Source organism: Papaver somniferum, chromosome 5, assembly GCF_003573695.1.
Source record: "Papaver somniferum cultivar HN1 chromosome 5, ASM357369v1, whole genome shotgun sequence".
Lineage (NCBI taxonomy): Eukaryota > Viridiplantae > Streptophyta > Magnoliopsida > Ranunculales > Papaveraceae > Papaver > Papaver somniferum.
In genome coordinates this window covers 130,650,456-130,656,657 of record NC_039362.1, presented here as the reverse complement: position 1 = coordinate 130,656,657, position 6,202 = coordinate 130,650,456, and the positions used below count along the sequence as shown (strand labels likewise).

At 39.8% G+C, this 6,202-nt stretch overlaps 1 pseudogene; it reads left to right on the top strand.

Moving 5' to 3' along the window:
* The first annotated feature begins 2,930 nt into the window (after positions 1 to 2,930).
* LOC113277810 lies at positions 2,931 to 4,405 on the top strand (annotated as a pseudogene).
* The last annotated feature ends 1,797 nt before the right edge of the window (positions 4,406 to 6,202 follow it).

Here is a 6,202-nt window from a genome sequence, read left to right as displayed (position 1 = left end):
AGTTGGGTGCCAGTCTTGCAGATCATCTGTAGCTTCCCATTTCTTAATACAAAATAAATCACCAAATACTCTTCTTGTTGCCAGATTAAGAACCATCTTCTTCTGCTTATCCTCTTCTTCTCTCTCAATAATAATTCTTCTTCTACCAAAACCCTCCTATTAATAAACCACTAATCATTAATTAATCATTATACTTACTAACTTATTTAACAATGATAAGTTTGGTATTAACACAAATACCTAGACAAGGAGTGGATTAGGTTTACTTCATAATAACATACTAAAACTGAAATGATGATTCCCCATGAAAAAGAGTTGGTGCCTAAAAAATCGTTTCTTATAAGGGTAGGGAAGACGGCCTCAGCACTTCATGGCCCACAAAAATGGAGCAAGTGGTGTGGTGCCCAAAAGATGATTCGCCGATTGCCTCATCTACTACCAGCAGATTCTCTGAGGTGATGATGACCTGAGGGGGTGGTTAAGCATACCTAGCTCATAAATTAATCTGCCCAGCCCACGATAGATAAACGCGTGTAATTTAAATTATGGAAGTAGCCGGGGTGTTACAGGCACGATGTGACGTTTTGTGTTGGAAAAAATTGGGTTTCACAAAGGATGAATGAATCAGAGAAGAAAGTGTTGCACTCCAAAACTTTCAAGGCTTGTATAAATTTCTTTTAGACAAATATTTCTACCCTCCCAATAACAATTGGCGATTACAACAGGTATGCGAAATATTGCCTTCAGGATACAATGAAAGCCCTGCAACGAAAACTGAATTCAAGGTTTGTACCCCTTGATTCAATCAAGAACACACAAAGAGATTTCTGATTTCTGATGATGCTTTTTGAAACAGAGAAAACAGATTGAATTTTCTTATATGTTTAAACGAAACTGGGAGAAGCTATTTATAAAGGGTTTTGCACCTGTTGGGAATAGGTTTTTATTCGCCAACAGGTTTCTATTCACGAAACGTCGGGTTCCTTCATCAACAGACATCAATGGTGTCTTTTGGATTCGAAATTTTCGAACAGGCTTTTATCGGCCAAATAAAACCGTCAGTTCAAAAAATTCTTCCGGGGGCGTTGCCCCCTTGAAACCCCCACCAGGGGCGGTCTCCCCTGGACCCCCACGACCTGACCTGTCAGGTCGACCACAGCCTGGGGGCGATGCCCCCCAGGACCCCCCTTTGGTAAGCGGTGTTGAAAATATTCCAACATTCTCCCCCTATTTTCAAAAACCATAAAACAAAGTTAAAACTTTTAAATCAGAGTGACTGCATCACCGAAGTGACTGCCTACGTACCCGAGTGGGATCAAGCCAACGTAGTTCAAGCACAATTGAGACTAAGCATCATCGTTGAAATCAACACATAAATGATAGGTATCTTTTGGATTTGAACCTTCACTTAGTGTAAGAAACTCAAAGCCTTATCGAGGTTCTATGGTGAAACCAGTCTTGAACCAAGTACCCCTTATGATAAAACCGGAGTCTCCACACATATTGATTTCATAAAATCATGTGTTCTGTAGCCAAGCACGTTAATGGCCATGTGCTTATATCCTTGTTCATGAGTCTTCTTTAGAGAACGGTCTTCTTCTCTTAGGAAACGGCCTTATTTCCATACTCATATAGGTAAGTCTCGAAGGTGTTTCTGCGATACACCTTTTACTAATCATAGACTCATTAAGGATTTACATCCATCCTATTTTCTTGCAGAAACCAGCACTAATAAGAAATGGGAAGTTTTTATATTAGTGCTCCATAATCTACTTCCATAACTTGTTGGTACCACATTGAACCTTGTTTATCCTTTTCAAAACATAGGTTGGGTTTCTGCTATGGGAGATCAAACTTCCTTCACAGACCTTAGTCCCATTTCTTTCCTTTTTATTGAAACCACTGAACTTGGTAGACTTTTCGTAAATGGGTCTGCCAAATTCCTCTTTGATTCAATAAAGTTAACCGTAACTACTCCCCTCTTGAGTAGTTGTCTAACCATGTAGTGTCTAAGACTTGCATGTCTAGACTTTCCATTATAAGTCTTATTAGAGACATTATAGATTGTAGATTGATTATCACAATTAATCAAGACCGCCGGAGTTGGCTTCTTCCAAAAAGGAATCTCCATAAGTAGGTTTCTAAGCCAATCTGCCTCCTTACATGCATCAGTTAAAGCTATCAATTCTGACAACATTGTCGAATCAGAAATACAAGTCTGCTTCTTGGAACTCCAAGACACAGCAGCACCCCCTAATGTAAAAATCCATCCAGAAGTTGACTTGGAATTTGATTCTACATTGTTCCAGTTAGCATCGCTGTACCCCTCTAGTGCAGCGGGATAGCCTTGGTAATGCAAACCAAAATTTATTGTTCCTTTCAAGTAAGCCATAACTCTTGAAACTGCTTTCCAGTGTTCATATCCTGGATTACTTGAGAAACGACATAATATTCCCACGGCTTGGGCTATGTCCGGTCTTGTGCAATGCATAGCGTACATAAGACTCCCAATAACACTAGAATACTCAAGTTGAGCATGAGTACGGCCGGTGTTCTTCATTAACTTGATAGTATGGTCTAAAGGAGTAGGTGCTGGATTGTCATCAAAGTGACCATATTTCTTGAGAAATTTCTCAATATAATGAGATTGAGTTAAAACCAACTCATCTCCCTTTCTTAGGATCTTAATTCCCAAGATTACATCAGCCTCTCCTAAATCCTTCATATCAAAGGCGATGCCCCCCAGGACCCCCCTTTGGTAAGCGGTGTTGAAAATATTCCAACATTTTGTTGTTGGGGAGAATATAACTAGCACTTTAGTGTACCATCCATTGACTTTGCTCTCTATATAAACCTTAATTTTACCAAAGTAATAATAACTCACTGATACAATTGTTTAGTCTTCGTATTCCTGAAATCTTTTTTCAGGCATGGAAGAAACTTACAAATCTCTACCTGCCCATGTAATTATTCTTCCAAGCCCAGGTATGGGTCATCTCATACCACTCACTGAGTTTGCTAAACGACTCGTTCATAATCATGGTATCTCAGTTACATTCATCATTCCAACTGAAAGTACTACTAGTTCTCCATCTGAAGCTCAGAAATCAGTTCTTGATTTTCTTCCAGGTTCTATCAATTGCATCTTTTTACCTCCGGTGAATTTAAGTGACCTTCCGAATGATGTCCCTATTGGTTCTCGGATTGTCTCAACAGTGACTCGTTCTCTCTCTTCTCTTTCTGACTCGCTTAAAATCATTACTTCCGGTCACCGTGTCGTTGCTCTTGTTGTTGATATTTTTGGTACAAGTGCTCTTGATGTTGCTAATGAGTTCAATATTACACCTTACATATTCTTTCCATCGACGGCTATGTGTTTATCTTTGTATTACCATTTACCCACGATAGACCAGGTCTACTCTTGTGAGTATATAGATGTACCTCATCCGATTCAGATTCCAGGTTGTGTACCAATCTGGGGGACCGATCTTATGAACCCACTTGAAGATAGGAAGTCAGAGGTTTATAAAAGACTTTTACAGTATTGGGAAGGCTTAATATGGCTGCAGGTATTTTGCTCAATACCTTTGAAGATCTCGAACCCGGTCCTATAAAGGCTTTGAATGGGATAACCCGCCAGTTTACCGATTGGACCACTTATTAGAACGGGTGTGAGCAATGATGGATACGGTCAGTCGGGTTGTTTGCAGTGGCTGGATAATCAGCCATTGTGTTCTGTTTTGTTCATCTCATTTGGTAGTGCAGGAACCCTCTCCAGTGAGCAACTAACTGAATTAGCCTTGGGGCTAGAAATGAGCGAACACAAGTTTTTGTGGGTTCTAAGAAGTCCTAATGATAAATCTGCAGAGGCAAATTACTTGAAATCGGAAACTGCTGCGGATCCTTTTGAATTCTTGCCAAAAGGGTTTTTGGATAGAACAAAAATGTCAGGTTTTGTTGTTTCTTCATGGGCACCACAAGTTCAAATCCTTAGCCATGAATCAACCGGCGGGTTCTTAACTCGTTGTGGATGGAATTCGATCCTTGAAAGTGTTATACATGGTGTCCCCTTAATTGCTTGGCCACTCTTTGCAGAGCAAAAAATGAATGCGGTGATGCTTACAGATGATTTGAAGGTAGCTTTAAGGCCGAGGGTAAACAATAATGGGATTATAAGGCGTGACGAGATTTCTAGGTGTGTTAAGGGAGTTATGGGAGGAGAAGGGCACAAACTTAGGAGCAGGATGGGAGATCTTAAAGGTGCTGCCGCCAGTTCGTTGTCTGAGGGTGGCTCGTCATGTAAATCGCTTGCGGAGGTGGCGAACAAGTGGAAAAATCATTAGATATAACTAACTTCTATCCAGCGAATGACGAATAATGAAGGGTCTGCCAACAAGGGAAGCAGTAGAACTTGCATTTACAAATGCAATAAGGTGATAATGATCCAGTACTATAAGTATGTACCTTCCAGAAAGCAATAAGGTGTTCCATTCACATTATGGAACAGGTCAATGTTGAAGTATAGCTTGTTTTCTTCTTTTTGTTGCTCCGTTATTTCTTTTGCTGCATTGCATCCTCTATGGACTGATGCGAAGCTAAGGTCCGGAAGTAAGAGCTGGTCTTTAAATATTGTTGGAACGTAGCCTTGAAAGACCGAACCAGCTGTAATAGCAGGATCTTTCGAGAGGGTGTGACAAATTCTATCCGAGGAGCAGGCTGAAGCTAAAGCTGCAAGAGAGACCATAAATTGGGTAAAGACTAGTTACTTGGAGACAGGGTCAATTTAGCTAATCCATTGCATTTTGGCTTGTGAATACATCCATCACTTGCTTATATAATTATTACATTAGCCGATCATACCAATGCCACTTGAATAAAGTATGTATAAGTTGTCACTGATCAAGAAAAAAAAAGAGGTACGTATAAGTTGTTGTAGTTGTAGGAAATCCCACGGCTACACCCCTTTAATAATATGTGAATCTAACTAAAAAATCACGATGAAGAACACTTAAAAGGTTTTATTAAGTTTAGAATTCAATAGAAAATGATAAGATAAAACCCTAACTTAAGAAACAAATAACTTTCTCTCTCCTCAAGTTCTATCTCCACTATCCAAAAGATCTCTCCTAATACAATGTTGGTTGGTCCTATATATAAGAGTTTACATAGTGGAGGACAGCTAATAAAGCCCCTATTTTCGGAGTTGACGTGTGTTGTTGTCGCATATGTATAACGGCTCTTCTCGCGCGTGCTCTCTTTCTTCGCACGACTCTTCACACTTCACTCGTGAGTAGGTGACGTCATCCGGTTCGTCATTTGGGATATGCTTAGTGCGATGGCGTTCGCTTTCTTGTGAGAAGGTCATCTGGCATGATAATTAAGTGCGATATTTTACCCCTACATTTTGCCTCTTCTCTTAGCGATCTTTTGCGGGAAGAAGAGCGATGAGAAAATCTTAAGTTACTCATTTTGTCGCACCTTCTCATATTATTTGCCGCACCTTCTTGTCTTTTCGTATTATCTCTAGCCGATAATCTTCCGGATTTTCAGTGTAACCGTTCACACGTTCTTATTTTTATACTTTCAACCGACACGTATTCCCTTCCACTTGCTTCAACAGGTCATCTTTTTTCTTATTTATTAATTTCTTCCGGAGAGAGAAATTATATTCTTTCTTCTTCTTCTTCATCGAGTTTCTTCACTTCGGAAAAGGTGTTCTTCATCCCATTCTTCTTGCAACTCCTGCTAGTGTTGATCTTCCATGGATCCTCTTCAAAGGTTTGTTTCTATTTCTTCTATTGCTTTCTCTATTGCTTCCATTATTTCTATTTTTTACCTTTATGCCGCCATTATTACTCTGCTGCTGTTTCTGTTATTACTCCAATTGTTATTCTGATCATTCCCATACTGGTGTTGTTGCAGTAAAGCTTCTTCCCCTAGTCCTCTCCGTATTACCGTCACAAACCCTAATCCTTCAAAAAAGTCTAAGAGTGATGAATCTCTCAAGAGGAAGGCTTCGCAGGACAAGGTAGTAAGAAACACTTTATTCCTTATAAACAATATTGTTGCTTCTGTTTCTTATCTGAGTTGTTTTGTGAAGGCTGGCACAAGCAAAGTTGGTCATGAGAAGAATCCTAAGAGAAGCAAGAATCCTCATGCGATCAATACCACCATGGTTTTGCCCAAATTCAAAAAGAAGTCT